Genomic DNA, 24,124 nt, shown 5'->3' with positions numbered 1-24,124 from the left:
CATTTTTCTCTGGTAATTTCAGAGAAACCAAAGGTCTTCCCTAACTGTAGTCTACCGAGTTAAGAGGAAAGAAAATGCTTTCATGACAATGCCATTCTAAGCACCTTAGCTTCCAGGAAGGCTCTTTGGATTTGTGTGGATTTTAGTTCACTAATTCTTTTTTTTTCTCCTCTGAACTCCCACAGGATGACAAAAACCTCACAGATGTAAAAGAACAGTTGTTCTCAACCTGTCTGGAAGAGATACAGTTCATATTGATCTAATTCACATCTCCTAGGAATACCATCTATTCCTGATGGAATGTTTAAGAAACTTTCTCATTAAATTTAGGAAGATTAAGTCATGTTCTCAGAAACCAGTCACCCACTCAGCTGTCAGTCACGTGTCCAGTGATCTTCAAACATTGTCCTTTCTCAGTCTGGCCTAATGTAATTACCAACATTTTCTCACCCAATAGGATAACCCTACCAAATGCGAACCATGGCCACCAAACAGCTTCCCTCTTATAACAAGATTGTAAGAAAACTTGTTCATGTGCTTACTACTTAGTCTGAAGAGTTTTCTAATACAAACTATGTAAACATGGCAGTCACTAAATACAATTTCAGGCAGAGGAAACAATACAGTACGTATAAATAGGAATGATAGGGCTCCACAGAATTCCACTTCCCACACATAAACAGTCCTGGTGTGGTGTGTGTACTTCGGGCCATTTCCTACTGTTAAAAAAAACAAAATTCAACCGAGTACATTTGAAGATCTAACTGGCTTCCTCAAGTGATTCATGAATCAGGCAGCATCTCATCTAGCAAGTCGAGAGGAGCTCCTGAGGTTTACAACGTAGGTTTTTATAGGAAAGAGGGTGGGACAAAGAGTTAAGAGCAAAATAAAAGAAAGATTGTTTCAGGCAAAGTCATCTTCCCTTAGGGGGAAGTGGGGGGGGGTCTTAGGTGACCTCATTTTCCTTTCTGGGGAGGGAGAGAGCCCATGTGACAGATTATCTCATTGGTACTGACCAGAAAATTCCAAGTTGATTGGTTTAAAATTCCAATCCTGGAGCGGTTGGAAGTGCAATTAAGTCTTGGTTTGCTGTCCTGGGGTCAAGTGACTCTACCTTGGCCCATAGTTGTTGCTGTTATTGTTGTTGTTGTTGTTGTTAACACTATTCACTCATTCATTCGTGAATATACAATATTTATTGATTGCCTTTACTGTCTCAGGCTGTGCGCAGGGGATACAATTGTGAATGAGACGGGGCACCTGGGTGGCTCAGTGGGTTAAGCCTCTGCCTTCGGCTCAGGTCATGATCCCAGGGTCCTGGGATCGAGCCCCGCATCGGGCTCTCTGCTCGGCAGGGAGCCTGCTTCCCCCTCTCTCTCTGCCTGCCTCTCTGCCTACTTGTGATCTTTGTCACATGAATTAAAAAAAAAAATTGTGAATGAGACCAACATGACTTTTTACTTCATGGATCTGCTAAAAAGAAAACCACAGGCCCAAAATGGCATTGTAGTCTGGGCCCAAGGGTGCAGGGCGCCTGGGTGGTGGTGGTGGGGGGTCCCAAACAGAAGGTTCAGCCACTCACCTCTGACAAAATACAAAGGCAGAGAGATGAGTGGTGATGCAACCAGAAAGGAATTTCTTTCCGGGAGGCCAGCCCTGGAGGGGCAGTAGACTAATATCTCAAAGACTTGTCTCCAAAGGGCTGAAAATCCTTCAAGGCTTATATAAGGAGAATGTGGGGCAAATATCCATGGGTACGTGCGGGTGGCCAGTAGAGGTCAGGTCCGCTGATCCTTGTCTTGGTTTTAATCCCATGTTGTCTTGCTGTTGTCTGGGCAACTGTTATTGCTTGAGGGGTAGTTTTGGTCCCCATCATGGGATGCTGTGCCTGAGTTAAGAGATAAGCTGGAAAGAAAAACTTAGCCAGTTACAAAGTAGAGACTGAGGTCGGAGTGGACGCCGTGGAAGTCCTCTTCCAGCATCACTTAGGCTGACTCACCAAACCCGCGCTTAATACCCAGCCGAACTGCACTTTGAAACTCCTCAGGAATTCTCGGCATCAACGAGGTAACCTGTCTCATGGGCCCTCTCCATGCCCTCCAAGAGAAGACACGGTAATGTGCATGATGGGACCCCTGGCTTTTTCCCCCTAAGAGAAAGTGAGCTTGCCTAAAACCTTCTTCTTCTTCTTTTCTTTTTTGCTTTTTACCTCCTTTCGCCACCCTCCTTCTTATAAAAACCTTCTATTTTGTCCATCTCCTCTGGAGCTCCCCTCTGCTTTCTAGATAGGATGCTGCCTGATTCCTGAATTGTCTGAAAAAGCCAATTAGATCTTCAAATGTACTCAGTTGAATTTTGTTTTTGTTTTTTAACATACCTTACATATAAATATGAATACAACTTCTCATACCCAATTAGTTGAGTTTTTAATAAAGAAATGAATTCCTGTCTCGGCTCTCTTTCCCTGTGTGGATTCACCAAGGAAAAGCCCCCCCGCCCCAAAAGCCTCTTCTACTTGCTCCTGTGGAGGAGGAAGTCTCTGGGTCCCCAAGGAGATACGCAGCCTGGCTGGAGGAAGGGAGTTGGGAGGTGGGAATTGGGGAAGGGAGAGTCCTCCAGTCTGAGAGGAGTGAGCAGTGTTGAGGCCCCTGGAGGTAGCAGTGACCAAGCCCTCCTGCACCCAGCACTCCATGGGGGGCCGATTTCAAGATGGCCTGGGGAAGGTGGAATACTAGACGTGTCCATACTAGGTGGGGGGTACTTTGAACACAGGGGCCAGTTCAAAGTCCCCCCGCCCCAGTTGGGCATTGAAGCTGCTGACCTTTGAAATGGACAGCTGGAGATTGAGCACTGGACGTATGGCTGAGTGGACTCAAAGCCAGACCTACTTCCTTAAATCATCTGGACTGATACATGCCCTAGGACTCCCCCGTGGCCTCGAGGCAATAAACACGGACACTGTGTATCCTATCATTCTGGTCAGTGGAGACTGGGAGCCGGATGTAATTTGATTTAGGAAAATCAAACATAACATTTTCTATGCCTAAGTGGTGTGAAACAAATTCATATCCAACACACACACACACACCACACAGGTATAGACACTCATTTGTGCTTATAACATTCCTCAGTTTCATTTACTAACTCCGAATTCTGCATTAGCATTCTTTTTACAGTACAGAGAATACAACTGGCCGGGAAGGCTTTTCTTGCCAATGATAAGACTCGTCCCTGATTTCGTTGGAACTACATAGCCGGCCCTTAGCGAGAATGTTGAGGTGGTTTTCTTGAAAATGAGCGGATCTTACACTGTTTACAAGGCTGGACTGCCTAGCAATATTTATGGCTGTGAGAAGAAGCTTAGTGTGGCCAAAAAGTTTCCTTAAGATGTAGTTTTCCACAGGGCACTCCCAGGGTCCCTTTGGGGGCCGCAGGGTCGCTAGGAGGGTGGAGGGGTGGGGGATCTGAGCTATCTCTTCCTCAATTAAAGCAATTCTGCTTTTAAAAAGGTAAACAAAAGACAAAGCAGTGTTATTGGGGTGTAATTTATACATGATAAAGTCTACCCATTTTAAGTGTGAAGTTCAATGAGTTTTTACAAATAGGTATATACCACCACAATCGACATATAGAAACATTTCCAATGTCCCCAGAATGGACCACGGTTCCCTCAGCCACTTTGCAATAAGCATTCTGGCCCCTTCCCAGGTGACCCCTGATCTCCTTTCTCTCTCCCTTTCATTAAAAAAAAAAAAAAAGATTTATTTATTTATTTATTTATTTGAGAGCGAGAGAGAGCATAAGCAGGGGGAGTAGTAGCAGGCAGAGGGAGAGAGAGAAACAGACTCCGCTGAGCAGGGAGCCCAAGGCTGGACTCGATCCCAGAGACCCTGAGATCTTTACCCAAGTCAAACGTAGACGCCTAACCGACTGAGCCACCCAGGTGTCCCAAGCATATGGCTTCTAAAGAAGAAAGAGAAAAGGACGAAGGGAGGGAGGAGGGTAGGGAGCCACCAGTGAACTAGAAAAAGCTTAATCTTTGGAGGCAAGACAGAGCTGGGCTTGAAAAGGCTGGCTCTGCTTCAGGTTACGTCAACTGAGAAATGACTTTACCTTTTGGTGGGTCGGTTCTCTGATTTGGACACTCGCACATGGGGTTATTGAGGAACTGAAATCCAATGAGATTGCCTGTGTAAAGGGCATAGCCGGTGCTCCCAAACGGTATTTCTCTCCCGGCTCCTTGCTTTGGGGAGAGGGACCAGCTGGAGGAGCTCTCTGGCTCCAGCTAGCTCAGCAGACCAGCCGTACATGAGTAATTTCTAATCCGTGTCTCTCTGAGGCTGCCTGGGAGTTTGGATGATTCAGCCCACATGTACATTGTCTGGTGCAAATTGTGTTCCATGGACTTCTGGTCATTTCGAACCATGCTTGAAAGAACTCTTTTTGAATTGATTGACCATCCCAAACCCTAAAGCAGCCTGGGTTATCTTTAGTTTTGTATATGGGGATGTTAGATAAAATGAAGAGAATCTGAATTTGCCCCTGGGTTTGTAATGGAAAGTTCCTACCAGCTAACTGCTAGCATGTTTCTAGAGAAACAGGCTCATCAGACGCTGGGGCAAAGTTAATGAGCTTTACAGACAGCAGCCTCTGCTGGGAGAGGCAACAGCTTTGTCCAAGCCCTCTGCCACAGATTCTAAAGACCTGTAACTGTCAAATCTCACTCTGTGGGAGTCGGAGAAAATGAGCTGCTGGAACATGCAGTCACTTGAAAAACGATCACCTGAAACACCTGGAGAAACAACAGAGCTCAAGAAGGTCGTGGCAGATCTAAGGAGCACAGAGACCTCGGCCAAAAGTGAGGAGATGGGAGTCTTGTGATAGTCCTGCCTCTCGTGCTTGCAAACCCCTTTGGGGTTTTGGTTTCTTCATCTGTAATGAAGGGGTCGGACTAAGGTTACCTTGAGCTCTGACATCCTATAATTTTGTGATACTGATTAATCCATGGATGTTAGGTGCTGGGAACTTGGCTACCAGATCAAGTTTCTGATGCTCGCTAAGCCCCATATGAAGTAATTCTCATAAAAGTACAAGCTGGGAGGATGTGTGAGGCAAAAAGACAAAAGCATTTGAAACTGGGGCCCAGAGGTGAGGAAGGGGGATGGAAATGGTTAGTTCAGTTTTTTACACGCTGTGTTCCAGGTAAGGGTAAGGCATTACCGTATACATTCTTTTATTTTTCTTTCTTTCTTTCTTTTTTTTTTTTAAGATTTTCCCTGCAAAACAGGGAGCCAGATGCAGGGCTCGATCCTAGGACCCTGAGATCATGACCTGATCCGAAGGCAAACGCTTAACTGACTGAGCCATCCAGGCGCCCCACCATTTACATTCTTGCTGGCACCTGGAATATAAGCCTGGAGCTTAGATGGTGAAGTCACAGCTGGAGAAGTAGAGCGGGGATCACTAGCAAATCAGTTCCAATAGGTATTTTTTGAGTGCCCAGTAGTGCAAACATTCATCCATGTGATAATCAACAAACATTTGTTTAACATCTGCGTAACATTATGTGTCAAGTACACATTATATACTGTTGAAGAATCAAAAAGAAAGGAGACACAGACTTGTTTTCAGGAATTTACAATACAAGTGGCATTTGGATAAGACTGTGCTGCGGGACAGCATAAGATGAATTGCCTAAGAGAAATACTGTGTTTGGGGAGACACGTGGGATTGGGCACCATGGGAGGCTGCTTGAAGGAAGAGGCATTTGAAACAGGCTTTGAAGAAAGACCAGGATTTGGCTCGTGGGTATGGGGGCTGGGAAGGGCATCCCAGGGAGAGGAAAATGAGCGAGTGGATATCATCTCATGGACTAGCAAGGTTTGGAGCGTCTCTCGTCCTAGCAAGAAGCCTGGCTGGAATGTGAGTGCCGGCTACATACAAAGAACAGTGGGGATTGAGCTTTAGGTCAATGGAGGTTAGCTCGTGGCATGCTGGTGGGGAAGAGCTTTCTTGTTTTGGTAGGTTGTGGGAGGGTGCGAGGCACCTGCTTTGAGTCGGACTGTGTGGTAATCTGAGTTTGGCCTTACTGGGATTTATGTGGCTGTCCCGGGTAGGACAGATGGAGTTTGGGATAAGAGCTCGGTGAATTTCTAAATTCTAAGATAGGATGAGCCTGGGGGCGGGGGTGGGGGGGTGGGGGTGGGTAGAGGCTGAAGGGAGAGAGTGAAAGTCTGGACTTGAGCTTTGAAGACACTGTAAGCGGCAGGGCCGAGGTAGAAGACAGAGCGGCCAGAAGCTGGAGGAGTCCACTTGAGTGTCCCTGGGCCCAGACACAAGCCACTGAGGAGGAAAGGCAGATGGGAATCCTTGTGGTTTTCAAAGCTTTCCACCTGGCCCATGAGATTCCAAAGAACATAGACCTTTGGCCCAGTGGGAAGAGCTGTGGGTGGATTCAGGGATCGGACTCCTCTCCAGACCTCAGTTTTTCATCTGTAAAATGGAGAGTTTATTGGGAAGGTCAGTGAGTTAAAGTATATGAAAGTAGTAGGGAGGCACCTGGGTGGCTCAGTTGGTTGAGCAACTGCCTTCGGCTCAGGTCATGATCGCAGAGTCCTGGGATCCAGTGCCGCATCAGGCTCCCTGCTCAGCGGGGAGTCTGCCTCTCCCTTTGACCCTCTCCCCTCTCATGCTCTCTCTCACTCTTTTTCTCTCTCAAATAAAAAAAAGAAAAGAAAAGAAAAGTAAGTAGTAGGTGCTTAACTCCTACAAGTTGAGTCAGAATAATTCTAATGGCTTCAGAAATGCACGGAGTCTGTTCTACACAAAATCCAGTCATGCCTTCGGTGATATCATCAGACTAGCAAAACACAGTGCAACAGTCCCCCCAGACTGTGTCCTAACACAGTGAAACCCTACTGAGCTCTCCCTAGGAACCCAAGAAAGGGTTCAGCCAGGTGGTTGGAATGTAAAAGAAGGGAAAATTTTGATTTCGAACCAGAGTGAATTTTTTTCTGAAACCAGGAGTGTAGGCTTTCTGACCTTTCCCATCCCTTAATCTCCTATTTTACGTTCCAAATGCTATTTTCCCAATCCACAAAACACTGTGCCCTTTCCACAGTCTCCTTGCCCTGACATGGTGAGAAAAGGGAGAAGCCCAGTAATGATGGGCTGATGTTTGCAAAGGGCTTTGGAAGTAGTGGCTGGAACATGCTACACAAACACAGGATATTACTTCTGAGCCGGTGCCTAGAGGAGGGAGAGGCGGGGAGCAGGGCTCGCCCAGTGTTCTGGCCCACAGCGGGGGCGGGGCAGGGAGCAGGAAATGACCCGCAACTTCCCCCAGAGCTGGGGAGCGAGCGAACCTGGCAGTAGGGGGCTGAGGCTTGGAATCTTCTGGGTTAAGGACCCGCCCACGTTTCCAAGACTGTGTTCGAGGGAAGCAAAGCCCCCCTGGCTATTCAGTTATAAAGATGAAGACATTTTTACAAATAAGTTGTTGGCTAGAAGCTCCACTCTCCTGCTGGGAGTCCTGTGTATGCAAACTTCCTGCGGAGAATCTCTGAGTCCATCCTGACAGGCACCTTAGGGAGAGCCAGACCTTCTGTCTCCATGCCCATGCTGATTTTGACATGGGAGGTTGCGAGCCACCCAGAGAACCACACTCTGTCACCCCCCTCCCAGGACTCTGACTCTGGGGCCAAAGCAGCACAGCCCCCTTCCAATTCTTTCAACAGTTCTCCTGGGGGCAGTGGAAAGACCCACCCGCCTCAGCAACCCTCCCCGGCACCCCCAAGATATCTCCGATGGCTCCGTACCCCTCCAGTTATAGAAGTTTGAGGTTTGGGGTTTTTTTTATTTAAGCAAGAGATTTACTAAGTTAAGGGCTACTAGTGGAGCCTTCTCTTTCCCCAGCTCTATGGGAGTTATTTCGAAAAAGATTCAAAATGGATCTACTCCCATTCCACCAATACTTTTTAAGATTTTATTTATTTATTTGACAGAGAAAGATACAGCAAGAGAGGGAACACAAGTAGGGGGAGTGGGAGAGGAAAAAGCAGGCTTCCCGCTGAGCAGGGAACCCGATGTGGGGCTCGATCCCAGGACTCCGGGATCCTTACCTGAGCTGAAGGCAGACTGAGGCACCCAGGCACCCCTATTCCACCAACAATTTTTGAGGGTCTACTTGCATGCCAAACGCCATGCCAGGTATCATGAAAAAGATACAGAGTGAAGATGATTTGGTGATGCTTGTCATTGAATAAAGGAGACCAACACACTCTTAAATTACAAGCATCAGGGAGACGACCATTGTACAAGAACATGGAGGGCAGCAAGGGGCTTTTTGCTCTAAGGAGGGTAAACCTTTGACCTAGGTTGGTATGATCTTGGCCCCGAGAGGGAGAATAGTGCCTCAGCAAGTGCCCTCGGGTATGGGAGGGGTCTTCTGTCTGAGCCAAGAGGGAAAGTGTAGGAAGCAGTGACCATAGTGGTCTCTTAGGTGGAGGCTGTGGGGGGCAGTAGGCACTGAAGAGCAGCAGCTTCAGATAACAGGCTGAGGGATCTGGACTTACTTCTTTGTGGGTGAGGGGATGTTGAATGTTTTTTGAGGTGTGAGTAATGCCCTTACGTTGAGTCTGCCAGGGAGGTGGCTTAGGAGACCATCACAAGCGTCCAGGAGAGAGGAGATGAGCTCTGAACCACAGGGATTGAATTCCCACAATTCCTAATAATTCCTCATTCTTCTCAGGTGAGTCTCAGGGATCCAACGGTGTTGACGTGGAGAGAGACTAGCCCCATCCATGCCGAGAGAAATGCTGGACCCAAGCGCCATCCAAGGGACACACATGTGGGGTGACTGTAGGTGTCACAGATACGTGTTCTTCTGGAACAACCTGGGGTCTGCAGTCACAACCCTTCCTACTAGATGCCTCAGTGAAGGGGGAGAGGAAGACCAGAGAATGAAGCCAGACCAATGGCTGGTGATGTAAGTTACCAACACTCTACAAGCCCATTAGATTTAATCACTGTTTACTATGTGCCATGCTGGTTATTCTCTATTTGCACTCCCCAGCCCCCTCTCAGATGGGCCCCGCTCTGTGTTCAGGTGAGCTGCCCTACCAGCCTCCCTCACCTTCTGCCTTAAAGTGGGGGTTGACCTGCCGCTAAGGAATCGAACCTCAGACACCATCCCATAGTAGTTCCCTGCCCTCTGCCCTCAGTCTGCACCTGGTTCCACCACAGACTCTTCGAGGAGCCATTGATTCTAGTGAGTGCGCCACGTGTGTCCTGCCAGGACCCTGACAGAGGCACTATCAATCCTCTCCGTGTACTGTGAATCCTCAAGAACGGCCCTGGGAGGTATTAGCACCATTTTGTAGATAAGGAGGTTGAGGCACAGAGAGGCTAAAAGACTAGCTATGGCAGAAACAGTGATGCTCATCAATGATGACGGTTCCACGTTTCCATCCAGTGCTCAGCAATAAGGAAAGCTAAGGGGTTGCATTCTGGCTAGAAGAAGCATTGGCTGGACACGTAGGAGAGGGAGCGGGCTTCCTGAGCACCCTCTTTCTCTGCCAGGGCCACTGTGGACCCTTCTGGTTGGGAGGCGCTGGCTGTGAGCAGCTTGTACCGCTACTGTCTGGAAGATGGCTTCCGTGGACCCACAGCCAACCTGGCCCGAGTGCAGAATAAACGTTGGAAAGTCAAGCCAAGAAATGTGTTGCTTCATGACCCATTCTAAGCAATGCTTTTCTAAGGTCACTTAACAGTCAATGAATGGCAGGACCAGGATATAGGCAGGATACAGGACAGTTCCATGTCCTGTGCTAGGCACAAGAAATTAATTAAGAGGAAGAAGAAAAACACACAGTGCTAGGTCAAATGAAACCAGAGCCCAGGGCATTTTCTCTTGCTCATTTTTTCCACAGCTGTTCTACCCATACTCACATCACCACCCATAAAATTAGGAACTTACGTTTCTCAAGTGCTTGACATGTGCCAAGAAATGTGTTAAAGGCTTTGCTTTATCTTCCTCAGCCCTCGTATGAGATATACACTATTATTATCCACATCTTTCATTTGAGGGAGCTGAGCTCAGAGAGATTAAATAATTTCCTAAATTCGCAGAGGTGGTAAGAGTCAGTGCTGGGATTTTTTCTCAGACCGTATGACATCAAAGCAGAACTATTACTTTCCACTGCCTCCCGAGATGACTGCCAATGCAGACAGAGGAAAGGTGGTAGGAAAATGGCGAACACACATGCATGCACGTGTGCACAGACACACACATGCACACGCACACACACACACACACACATACACACAGGTTGAACCACTCAGGATGGAAGAGAGCAGGGCCAGTGAACCACACGTGTTGACGACGTTTCCCCAAAGCCCTGCCATGGTACCTAAGACCATGCTCTCCCCAGCCAAGATAAAGATTTCCATCAGATAATTTAGAGCTGTTCTAAAGAACGCTACTGCTGGTCCTACAACCAAAGCAGTTTCTGTTGGGCGAAGTCAATGGGTCGGGTTTGGGGACCTAGCAGTTTAAGGCAATGTGTCCTGTGGGAGTGGAGAGGTGTGTTGGCCAAGGTAACGATCTACGCTGAGACAACCCCAGGATTTTGGTTGTACTGGGACCATCACACGTCAGCAACTGGAAGAGCCGCCATTGCAAATCATTCTTCCAGGGGACGATTACGTCTGGCTGTGGGTCAGATCTTTAAGAGAGGGTCTGACCTGGTTCGCATCCAGCATCCGGTATTGAGGTGCCATCGCACACGTAATAGTGACATTAAACACCCCAGGGGTTTCTGAGCCACCCAAGACCCTTCATTCTCTCACTTAGCAACCTCGTTTTTCCTCTATGATCCTATATATTTCTTAACCAGTCTTCCATTTGGCTCATATAATTACTCTAATGCCAGGAAGGAATTCATGTTAGGGCAGCAAAGACATATAATCTTTTAAAATGAAATTATACAATATAAATGGCCTAACTAGAGTGCAGCCTAATTTAGGCATTCCCCTGTCACTGTGTCTGGGTTTATGGCTCAATCCAAGATGTAAACAACATTCATCTAGCTAGGTACATTGACTTCTAGGCTTTTTTTTTTTTTTTCTGGTTATGGTAATATTTTCTATACTACCAAAGGCTTTTTTCCTAAGAGAAAACTGATTTTGAATATGGAAGGGAACTTCCTTTCCCAGCCCCATGGCGGAATACACAGCCCACAGAAACGATGTGAAATAAAACGACTAAAAATATTGGCTACAATATTTTTTTAAGTTTTTCTTTTAAATATGTGACTGCACTTTAAAAAAACGTTTTGGTGATTTTTTTTCTTTCAGTTTTATGAAGATGTCATTGGCATACAGTACTGGATAAGTTTAAGTGTACCACATACTGGCTTGATTTATATTTATTGTGAATTGCGTTCCATGATAACATCCATTTCCTCATGTAGTCTATAAGAAGAGAAAAAAATTTTTTTCCCTTGTGATGAGGATTATTAGATTTGTCCTTTGAATGACTGTCCTGTATATCACAGAGCTATTCTAGCTAAGTCACCATGTTATGCTTATATCCTTCCAAGTTCCCATTTATCTTATAACTGGAAGTTTGTTCCTTTTGACAACCTTCATCCAATTCCACCCTCCAACCCCCTGCCTCTGGTCACCACAAATCTGATCTGTTTGTCTATGAGTTTGGTGTTTTGTTTTGTTTTTAGGTTCCGTATATACTGTGAGATCATACAGCATTTGTTTTTCTCTGTCTGACTTATTTCACTTAGTATAAACCCTTCAAGCTCTTTCCATGTTGTCATAAATAGCAGGATTTCTTTATGGCTGAATAGTGTGTGTGTGTATATATAATCTGTCAATGGACGCTTAGATTGTTTCCATGTCTTGGCTATTGTACATAATGCTGTAAGTGACTGCACTTTCAAGAAAGCAGGGAAAATTCCCAGGAGCCAAAAACGAAGGGAAACCAGGAAACCACAGGGGTAAGCAGGTTCTGGCAGCTCCCATACATAGACTCCCGTGAAGGAGTTTACCCAGCTCAGTTTCCAAGAGCCATGGGTTTTAATGGCCTCGTGGCATGAGGAGACAAGGCCTTGGGTCCCTACAGGTTGGGAAGTTGGAAAGTATATGCCACCCTCTGTGTGAAGGCTGACCTGAAAAACTGTCCACCAGTAAAGACATGACAAAGAAATCTATCTGCTATGACCCTGACTCTAGATGTGGTTTGAAAAAAAAAAAAAAAAAGCAACCTGAAAACGTATAACCATGGCCTTCTCTTAGATGGATTTGGAGAATAATTTTAAGTCACCTGAGTTGTACAGAAACCCCAGAGCTAAGATCTTTAACTTACAGTGATCTTGGGTCGAGGGCACCTAGCAGAATTAAAGGTGAAGCCTTTTTGAAGTCTGTAAACTCAACCAAAGTTTCATGCAAAGCCACACAGACCAGTAGGCCATGAACTCACACTCACAACCTCAATTACACGAGTGAACAAATTGCCTTGAGTATGTGTCAGCAGGAACAACAGAGTTAGATCCCCCAAGGACATTGGAGTTATCCCCTCCAGAATCTAAAATGAGCATTTTTACAAGGTTTAAAGAAAGAAAAGAGGGAATCTAAAACAGAAGCAAAAAATAAGATACTGGGCACCTGGGTGGCTCAGTGGGTTTAAGCCTCTGCCTTCAGCTCAGGCCATGATCCCAGGGTCCTGGGATCGAGCCCCACATTGGGCTCTCTGCTCAGCTGGGAGCCTGCTTCCTCCTCTCTCTCTGCCTGCCTCTCTGCCTACTTGTGATCTCTGTCTGTCAAATAAATAAATAAAATCTTTAAAAAAAAGATACTATCACAAAGACCAGACAGATTTGAAAAAAGAAATATAATACTTTTAAAAATAAAATAATACGGAGGATATGTGCTATGGTGAGTGCTGTAAAGTATGTAAACCTGGCGATTCACAGACCTGTACTCCTGGGGCTAATAATACATTATGTGTTTATAAAAAAAATAAAAAATAAATAAAATAAAATAAAAAATAAAATAAAATAATACTAATGGAAATTACAACTCAGTTGATAGGTTAAAAGGCAGATTAGGCATAGCTGAAATAATTGGAAAAGATGATCACATCTTGGGCCTGGAAAATTTCGTTTTCTGTCTCTGTGTATGTTCAGACCACAAGCTTCCAACGTGAATGTCTGCTCTTTGAGCAGGAGGAGCCGAGTGGTACTGTGCATCATGTGGGACAGAAGGAACGTGCCATCCTCATGCGAAGCAGGTTAGAAAGAGTAACTCCTAAACCTAACAAATTCTACTCAGTGCTTGTAGATTACAGAAAAATGAGGACGGAAGGCTGAGATTTCTCAATGAGGTTTCTTTTTCTAAAGCTACTGAAAATGAAGGTTTTTAGAAGACATCCACACGATTTTCTACATAGACAGGAGGTGTTTTCCCCCTAACTGCACAAAATCATTTCGGTGAATCATTTGGGATTTACCTGATTAATAAATAAACATATGAATCTTGATGTGTGCAACTGTTTAATGCTGAAATCTACTCCAGGATATGTGTATCCGTGTATAAAATTTTTAAATAAGAATTTACTCTGATTTTTTTTAAAGATTTTATTTATCTATGTGAGAGAGACAGAGACAGCGAGGGAGGGAACCCAAGCAGGGGCAGAGGGAGAGGGAGAGGCAGGTTCCCTGCCGAGCAGGAAGCCCAATGAGGGGCTCGATCCCGGGACCCTGGGATCATGACCTGAGCTGACGGCAGATGCTTAATGACCGAGCCACCCAGGCGCCCCAACTTTACTCTGACTTAGTAGAATGCTTGATTTTGTTGTAAACATAAGAGGTAGGAAGAATTATGAACAGAAAAATACCCCCAAATCTTGCCCAGAATACAGCACAGAAAGACAAACAAACAGAACACACAGAAGAGGAAGAAAGGAACAGATGAAGGGCAAGCCGAGAAGGCTTAAAGCACGGCGAGCTGGAATTCCATAAAAAGAACAAAAGAATGAGCAAACATTAAAAAGCAAGAAATTGTCCAAAGTTGATGAAAGGTGCAAATCATCAGAGTTAGAAATTAAATGAATCTCATGCTAAATAGCAAGAAATCAGTGCCAAGCCACATCATTGTGAAACTGCAGATCACCAAAGACAAAGAGATCTTTATTTATTTATTTATTTGACAGAGAGACAAAGAGATCTTAAAAACACTCAGAGAAGAGAAACAGTTTATGTATAAAGGAATAACAATTATATCGTCAGCCAACTTCTCAACTGCAATATGAGACCAAGGGTAATGTGTTTCAAGTATGAAAAAAATAAACTGTCAGCCTGGATAACCTAGAGAGCTTTTCTTTAAACAAGAAGGACAATGAAGGATAGTTTCAACTAAAAAAAAAAAGAAAAAAGAAAAAGAAGAGAAAAGCAAGTTTACCCTAACTTAATTAAGGTAAAGCATTCCAAGCTTTTGTTTTGTTTTGTTTTAACTAGGCTCCACACTGGATGTGGAGCCCAGTGTGGGGCCCAGTGTGGGGCTTGAACTCATGACCCTGAGATCAAGACCTGAGCTGAGATTAAGAATCAGATGCTTAGGGGTGCTTGCGTGGCTCAGTGGGTTAAGCCTCTGCTTTCGGCTCAGTTCATGATCTCTGGGTCTTGGGATCGAGCCCTGCATTAGGCTCTCTTCTTGGCTGGGAGCCTGCTTCCCCCTCTCCCTCTGTCTGCCTTTCTGCCTACTTGTGATCTCTCTCTCTCTCTCTCTGTGTCAAATAAATAAATAAAATCTTAAAAAAAAAAAAAATCAGATGCTTAACTGACTGAGCCACCCGGTGCCCCCAGCATTCCAGGGTTTTTTTTGACATTCTGGAAAGCCTAGTGTGGCAGTCTACTAACGGTATCCCAGCCTGAGGCCTTCCCTTCTTTCTAGTAACAGAATGTCCCACCTCTCACTTCAACTGGGCACGTGGCCACCCAGCTAGAGACGACATTTTCCATCACCCAGCTGGAGCATGTGAAGGAGAGAATGGGGAGTGATTAAAGATGAATCATCAAGAAGAAATAGGGGATAATAGCTCAGGGAGACCAGGAATTAAGGGACAGTTTGGCTTTTTTAAACATGAGAGATACAAGAGAATGTTTGTTGTCCCAACAGAGGGAGAGAAAATGATGTTGGAACATGGACAGGGGAAGGTGCAAGGCTGAAGGTTTTGAGAAGACTAGAAGGATCCAGAGTGCGCATTGGGGGGTTTAGAGGTGTTGAGGGAGCTGGGACCCACCCAACTGTATCGTCATATAATGGTTTTCCAGGACCAGTACTATCTCTTATGTTTTAATAATTCAGTTAAATACCCTGAATTTTATTTTTTCAGCCCCTATTGGTGGACATTTAAGTTGTTCCTATTCTTTCTTTCTTTCTTTCTCTCTTTCTCTTTTTTTTTTTTTAAGAAAGGGAAGGGGGAGAGTTAGAAGGAGAGGGAGAGAGAGAATCTCAAGCAGACTCCCTGTTAAGCACGGAGCCCGATGGAGGACCTTGATTCCACAGCCCTGAGATCATGACCTGAGCCAAAACCAAGAGTCAGATGCTTAACTGACTGAGCCACCAGGGCACCCCCACCCTGAACTTGGATCTCTATCCCTAAAAGGAGCAGTTCTGTACTCTTTCAGAGCCGACCTCACAGGCCCATTGAAGAGACTTGGAATGTCCAGTTGGAAAATGGTGATTCTTGTTGAAGATGTAAATCAGAGGGATCCCACGCAACAGGAAAATGTGGAAGAAGACTGTCTGGTGGTAGTCCCCAAAATTGTACGTTAAAACACTTTAGCAAACATATCTGGATTTATTGCTGGTAGTTTTTTTCTTGCTTTTCCAGGATGTCCAGAGGAGCATGGATTGTCTGGAGGTTAGACAAGGAACTCATGGAAGAAGTTTGTTGAGGACGTGATAGCACAGAGAGGATGTCCCATGTGAGCCCCCTGGAAAGATGTAATAAAAGGTGGAGGAGCTAACAGAGCCAAAAGTACACTCATCTAGAGCCGACGGAGTGAGATAAGGGATAGGGGGAGAGGGAATTACTCCAGTACTATAATTTAGTAAGAGTTTCCTGGAACTCCGATGCTTGTGAGATTAAGGAGTTATGGCCTAGTGGCAAGTTCATGGGAAAAAGCCAGAGGGAGAATTAACTTGTATTTGACATGAAACACATACTCTCTGGGTATTCATCAGAGTAAATTATATGCAGTGGGGACGTTGAAAAGCACTTCCTTTTTCCCCCTTAATGAATATGCACTGTTAGATCACATTGGACTGCCCTCTTGGTTTTTAGTAAACAATCAACAACTTCTGATGCCTATAATCTAATGTCTATACTTATGATTAAATTTAGGGTGAATACACATTACCATAATCCCTAGGAATTGCATAATATTTCCCACCAACACTTTGTTCCTTGCTCCTCTGCACAATGCAGGATCCCAGCCAGGCTGGCAGGCGATACCGTGGGAGAGCGTGGAGTTGGGAAGAAGGCTCGGCCTCTGGGGGAGTCTGGGAGTTGTGTGCGCTGGGCCCAGATGCTGGAAGGGAAAGGGTAGACCCAGGTGGACTGGGAGGGTGCAGGGGTTTGCTGCTCGGGGGATGCTGAGGCTGAGCATCCCCCCCTCCCTGCTCGGCCACCCTGAGAACACTGGATATTGGGCTCTAACAAGCAGCGCCTGTCCAGTGCTAATGAAGTTTCCGTCTCTCCAGAAGAATCAGGGGAACCATGACTGGAAAGGGAAGCCTGCAAATGAAAGGTGATCGGACTGCGGGGGAGCGAAGTGTGCACCTGCTCTGGCCTCCTGCTCCTGCTGAGTCCATCTCTTCCTTTTTTCTAGCCATGCTTGTGAGACTGATGCAGAGCACAGAGGATTCTAAGAGGCTGTTTTAATGGAGGGGAGGGTGCACTACCGTATACCCCACTGAACCTCACAGCAAACCTGGAAGGCGGGTAGAGCAGGTGCGATTAGCCACATTTTAGAACAAGGCACTAGAGACAGGAAATGACTTACTAAAAGGCAATCGCAAAGCAGGGACAGGTTCCGAGTCTCCCGGCTCTTAGTCAAGGATTTGTCCCACCAACACTTAGAATTATAAGCATCTTAATTAACACCTGTCAGTTAATAAAGATTTGAAGGCAGGGACCTGACATGAAATGCTACTCCCTCCATTACCGGCCAGAGTTCAAGAGCAACTACCTAATACAAGAAATTACAGAAAACCATCATTTTAATGTGTATGGCTTGACTAAATTAGTCCTAAAGCTCTAACCAGATGGTTTCCGAAAGCATTTTCCATTCTGGTGTTCACAGTCCTGGAAAGTGGGTAGTAGTCCTGAAAATTTTTATGTATTCTGAGGATGCAGGAGTGTCCGACAGCAACGGGTGTTGTTAGTAGGATCACCAATGTAGGAGCAGTGTGTGTTAAACCATAAAAATCCCCAGTTGTTACAGTTCTGAGTCTTAACCTAAGCAGACGCGAGCAAAAACTTGAGCATCAACTTGGGAAGATAGGATAGGATAAAGAGACACAGAAAGGAGGGAGAGAACCCACAAATCCTTTTCCCATCAGTTGGCTCCACCACTACTTCTCCCCGCCCCCACACACTTTTGGCTTCTATTTCAGCTAGAGTTTTGGAAAGGAGGCAAAAGAGCCAAGCCCCAGCCACTTTCCATGGCACAGTGCGAGTAGTCAGGAAGGGGCTCCTCTGTAACGTCCCATCTCAGCTGGCTCTGAAGGGAGGGAGCCTTCCAACTTTTAATGGCCTAAACATCTTCCCCTTTTTGCAATACCATCCCTTCCACCCTACTCTGACCCTCCTACTGTCAGAGCTGCTGCAATGTGGCAGAGTTGCCAAGGGAAGGACAATGTGCCAAGAAAAGGAATCACAAAGAGTAAACTTAATAGAGACCAAGTCCCCCATTAGCAGGAGTCAGTTTATTGTAATTAGCTAATTGTCTCTTTGGAAGATAGAAATCAATCAAACAAGTTTTTTTTTTTTAAAGATGCATTTATTTATTTGGGGGGGGAGTGGGTAGGAGCAGAGGGAGAGAGAATCCTAAGCAGACCCCACACGGAGCACAGAGCCCGACCTGAGGCTCGATCTCACGACCCTGAGATCACAACCTGAGCTGAAACCAAGAGTCCGAAGCTCCATCGACTGTGCCACCCAGGGGCCCCAGTGGAACATGTTTTTAAATGAATTTCTGCCACAGACTCAGTGGTGTGTAGGCACAAAGGGGCCACAGAAACCCCTGGAAAGGCTTGCGATCCAGTTGGGGTTATGACTGTGGTTACAGGTACTTTCTACGTTGTGCCGCAGAAACCACAAGAACTATGGAATCAGAGAGTTTCCATAGGGTCAAAGAGAGCTTCCCAGTGTCCTGGCCGGGCTTCAGGGAAATGTTTCCAGGGTGAAGAAGGAGAGCGACCGTGGAAGTGTCACATCGTCTACTAGACTGGAGGCCAAAAGCCAACATGAAAATGGATGGTTCACAGAGAGTAGGTAGGATACTATAAATTTGACTATGGCAGGATTTTGTCCAGATCAACTTTGCCAACCTCCACCTAATTGAGATAGGACATTGGAATGTGCTAGTCTGGACAATTTGAGTGAATCCTGAGCCCTACACTTTTTGCCTAAAACACACACACACACACACACACACACACACACACAGACACACACACACCTTTAAACTCTCTTTGCTGGTGCAATGATGGTGACATTTCCTAGTGTCAGACACAGGTGTGTTTGCTTATCTGTTTTGTATGGAACCACTGTACCATGGGCCTATAGCCATGGGCCTATGGGTAGATTAGGAGGCCAAGGTGAAGGCTAACATCCTAGGCAGGGTTTGCCCACCTCGGCACTGATATTTGGGACCAGGTAATTCTTACCTGTGTAAGCCCGTCCTGTGCATGGTAAATGTTTACCAGCATTCCTGGCTTCTGCCCACTACATGCTAGTAGCATCCCCTCTCCCCAGTCCCCCAGTCAGAGCAAGCAAAAATGTCTCCCATTGCTCTGGGAAATGGAATACCACATTACAGTGTCACAGTGCGGGTGTCCACAGCACCCGAGTCTCTCCACTTCTCACCATTCATCACTTTTTAATCCTTGGGCAAAGCCACTTTGTCTCGGCTGATGATACTTCTTGAAAGCAGAAAAGAATCTAGAGTTGATCTAAGTCAAGGCTGTCCTTCAGAGATGGAGGCCCAGAAGGGAGTTCAGTTCTCAGGACTAGGGAACCATGGTTACAGCCCCATTTCTTGAGTCCTTCCAGACCCTCAGTACACTGTCATTCAGCTCTGTCGCTTCTAACATCCAGCCTTTCCAGGACTACTGTCTACCTGTTGCAAGTAGTAGAGCTTTGAGATCACCTTCCCTAAAGGAGTGCCCAACGTGCGCCCTGTTGGGGACGGGTGTATCAACAGTGTGGATATTTCTTTTGGAAATTGTTCCTTTAGGACTAGAGAAGTAAACTGAAATCATTTATTCATTCAAGCACTTAAGCTTTTCTTAAGTGCTTTTGCTGAAAGCTGAGGACTCCAAGTCTCTGCTGATTTTGGAGCTCGAAGATGACCATTATAATACATAGACAGCAGAGGCCCCGTGTGGAAGCTGAGGCTGGGCAGAGCGTCCAGGCCCAAGCCTACAAAGGCAGGCAGGAATCACTTCCGGGAAGAGCAGACCCCGGAACCACGTCTTCAGGAAGAGGGAGCGGTTAGCCACACAGAGTAAGGAAGTCAGGCCGGACAAGAACATGTCGGGTAGGAGGGGAAGCATGGAAGAAGCACACGGCCTGGAAACAGCACACCAAGTGGGCAGATGCCAATTTTCTGGCCTTGGTGAGATAGAAGCGACCAGGAGAGGCAGAAAGCCGATTGAAAGACCTTCATTACTGTGCTGAAGAACTTGAATTCATTCCTGTGGGCCGTGGGGACTGAAAGATAGAGTCAAGGAGAATTAATTCAAGGCACAAGCACCAAGTTGGGATGGCGCAGAAGCGTGGGAAGTGGAGATGGAACAGCTAGCGGTGGGCAGAGAAGAGGGATGAGTCAAGAAATATTTATGAGGATGTCAGGAAGAGTCAAGAATGACTCTCAGGTATCTAACGCTGCCTTCCAGTGAGACTGCAATCCAGGAGGAGCAGGCGTGAGGGCTGGGAAGTTGCCGAGCTCTGTTTGGAACATGGGTCTGAGATACCCGTGGGACTCCAGGTGGAGTTATCCAATATGTCCATGGGGGAGATAGATCCAGAAGATCTGGGCTGGAAAGTGCATTGGGAGCAGGCGGATGGTGGATACAACCACAGAACAGGGTCGTATCACTCAGGGGGTGGGTGGGGATGAGGAATGGGTGCAGTGAAACACGTGCAGGTAACAGCAAATCTAAAAGAAGCACCTTTCTCCAGAAACCACCTTCTTGGCCAGTCCAGCCATTCCAGTGAGAAGCATTTCAAGCCTTTTGACCCCTGGCTGGAGCAGCCCATGCTGCTTTGTTTCATGTTCCAAAGGGAGGTGAGATCTGAAAGATGAGCAGAGTTGCCCAGGCGACTTATAAACTTTTGTTTCCCAGTTGCCCAGACAGCTTACAGACTTTTATTTCCCACCATCAGACTCTCCCAAAGGCACCAGAATGCTAGCTGGCACCCTGGCCCAGGATCTAGGCTCCTTCTAATGAACCGTGAACCTAACATTTGTGGAAAACATTGTGCAACTTCTAAGGTTTGTGGTCAAATGCATTTATCCCCAACTTAATTGCAAGTGTAGACTCTTAAGAAGTAGATTATAGCTTACAGAGGTTGTTGACTGTTTATTGAAAACCAAAGGATAGTTCACTCTGGTCACATATTTGCAGTTCTGTATATTTGCAGTAGGGGGAATAAAGTTTTCTTGGAACAGCCTCTCTGCATGTAATTTCCTCTGATGAATACCTATAGTGTCTGTGTTTCACGTTAAACATAACGTGACTTTTCCCCTGACTTTTTTGCATGAACTTGACCCTCTTAGTACATTAGAGACCATCCTACTTGCTCAAGCCCTTCACAACTTCTTCTCAACTCCTTAGTCATTTCAACCCTCTTGGCAGCCATTGTGTCTTTCAGTCGTTTCAGCTGTTTAACCCAGGGATCCGATTCTTGTCCCTTGGGGAAGATGATGGTTTAAAGGAGGAGCATTTCCTAAAACACTTGGTGTTTTATTTCATGTTCTCACTTTCAAAGGGCTTTTATGGAGAGTCATTTTTGCTTCTTTCCCTGAGCTTTGTATGATCTCTTTTTACTGATGAAAAATGGAAGTGCAGGGCTGGAGGCAGGACTTAGAGCACAGAAGGTGTGGGCAGGTGTGGGCATGGCCCCAGGTCATGTCCACCATCCCTGCCCCGCCACAGGTAGTATGGAGTGGAAGAATATTTCATGGTCCCTGGAGTGTAAGAAGAAAGAGATTTTTTTTTTCCTCCTGTTTAAGAATGAGATGTTTTATGACAGAGTAAAGTTTTAGCTCCTTCTCCATACATGCTAGACTCTTGATTATGCTTGTGTTGTCTGTGGGGTTTACAAGCTGGTATCTTCTCACAGGTCAGCTTCGTGACACTCTGGAAATCACAGTTTGCTTGTTTTTAAAGGTTTATTTATTTATTTGAGAGAAAGAGAGCATGCGAGAGAGACCACAGGTGGGGAGGAGGGGCAGAGGGAGAGAGAGAAGCAGACTCCCCGCTGAGCAAGGATCCTGATATGGGGCTTGATCCCAGAGTCCCAGGATCACAATCTGAGCTGAGGGCAGATGCCCAACCAACTGAGTCACCCAGGCACCCCCGGAAACATAGTTCTATTGTGAAATTCTCCTGTCTCTTCACCAGGACGGACCCCTCTGAGACCCGGAGGGTCCTACAATTCATTGTCACTCTGGGCAGGAGACTGAGATTCAATTCTTGATTCTCTACTGTTCAGCCTGGAATATCCCCACAAGTCATTTCTGCTCTCTGGGCATCAATTTTCCAATGTATAAAATAAAGGTTGACATAGATGGATTTTTCTCACACTGAGGGGGTAGGGACATACTCTTGGAAGCTGTGGGTTTTCTATGAAAAGTTCTTTGTTTCTCAGCTTTTTCACTTAAAAAAACCAAACCTACAGAAAAGTCACAAGAATGAGACAAGAACATCCATACACCCTCACTTAAACTCACTAATTATTATCCTTTTCTGTTAGTTTTTCACATTGATAAAAACTCATATAAGCTTTTAACTGAATCCCTTGGTTGTGCCCTTATAACCAAGGACTGCTACCCACCACCAGAGTCCAAGGGTCTGGTCACATTTACCTTCCCTTTGACATCAGGCCATACTGGTTTACTATTATGGGATACCCAGGAAAGAACTGATGAGGTCTCAAGAAGATTCACATTGAGTGAAGACCAGATGATATCATGGGACCCGATATTAGCTAAGGAAAGTAGTGGTCATGTGAAACACACACACACACACACACACACACACACACACACACGCAAACACACACACAACTTCTCCATGGTTGCCATTATCATATTCATATCATCAGTAGCAATTTAGTTTGAACAAAACAGTATCATTTGGCAAATCAAATTAGTATTACGAAGTTAAATTGTATTGGTTTGGTAGTAATGTTTTTATTGAATTTATAAATCTGTTTTATTATAATCGTTCAAGAGCTATGAACATAAAGAATTTACATCCACAAGAATATTGGCGCAGACTCAGGGAATACTACAACAAAAAGAAAACTGGGGAGCATGCGAGAATGCATTATTGGGAAGCACATATATTAATCTTGTTTATAAACAATGAATAGTCAAGTTCAGGAGATATGCCTTCAGGGGTGCCTTGGAAAGGTGTGTGAAGGAGAGTCAGGCAGCTGAAAGAAGGGGGTTCCTTTACCCCATTTTGATATATTGGAATTCTTCTGCCACTAAAACCCATTTGTTTCCACTGACAATGGGAAGCTTGGCAGCTATGGACCCTTTCCCATCCCCATTGTCCTTGACATCTCACTGCATTTAGTGGGTGTCACATGAGGTTTTATGGGTGTGCGTGTGTATCTGGGTTCTCCAGAGAAACAGAATTAAAAGGAGATGGGTAGTATGTATACTAGAGGGAGAGAGAGAGAATTATTTTGAGGAATTGGCTCACACAAGTGTTTAGGTAAAAGTCCAAAATTTTCAGGGTAGGCCCTAGAGAAGCCAATATTTCAGTTCAAGTCCAAAGTCCACCATCTGTTGACAGAATTCCTTCTTGCTCAGGGGAGGTCTTTGTTCAATTAAGACCTTCAAGTGATTGGATGAGGCCCACCCACTTTATGAAAGGTGCTTTATTCTAAATCCACTGATTTCAACATTAATCTCATCCAAAAAACACCACAGAAACATACAGAATACATTTGACCAAATATCTGGGCACCATGGCCTAGGGAATTTATATATAAAATTAACCATCACAACATGTGTTAGTCAACTTCACCTAAAAATAAATTTTAATGGAGAAGAGATTTTGTTTTCAACAATGTGAAGATTCTTTTGCATTCTTAGGTCAGGTAGAATGTTTATAAAGAAAAGAACAACTGTGCACATTTAGGAAATGCCTCCAAGATGGCAGAGGTTGTATCTGTTTTAATCATTATGTTATCATAGTGTCTGACCCAGAGCCTGGTATATACAATTTGTGCTCAGTCTGTATCTGTGGATTGGGGGAGCGAGAAAGTATACCAGACCCTTTTGCGTTTTGTTGTTATTGGTCATTGTTGTTTTGTTTTAATTTTTATAAAAATCTTTTTATTTTGGAATAATTTTAGATTGACAAAATAATGGCAAAAAGAATACTGAGAGTTCTTGTATAACCTTACCCCGCTTCCTCTAATGTATACAGGACCTTCCTATAATATGGACCACAGCTAGGAGAAAAAGCTTTATCAAAGCAACATTCTTTTGGTCAGGAAGGCAGGACTAATCGGCTGGCTTTATTCATTCTTAGAAGCTGAAATTCAACAGGGGAAGTCAAAACCTCTAACAATATCTGG

The sequence above is a fragment of the Martes martes genome (assembly GCF_963455335.1).
Source record: "Martes martes genome assembly, chromosome: 2".
NCBI classification, from domain to species: Eukaryota; Metazoa; Chordata; class Mammalia; order Carnivora; family Mustelidae; genus Martes; species Martes martes.
This window is presented reverse-complemented; position numbering follows the sequence as displayed.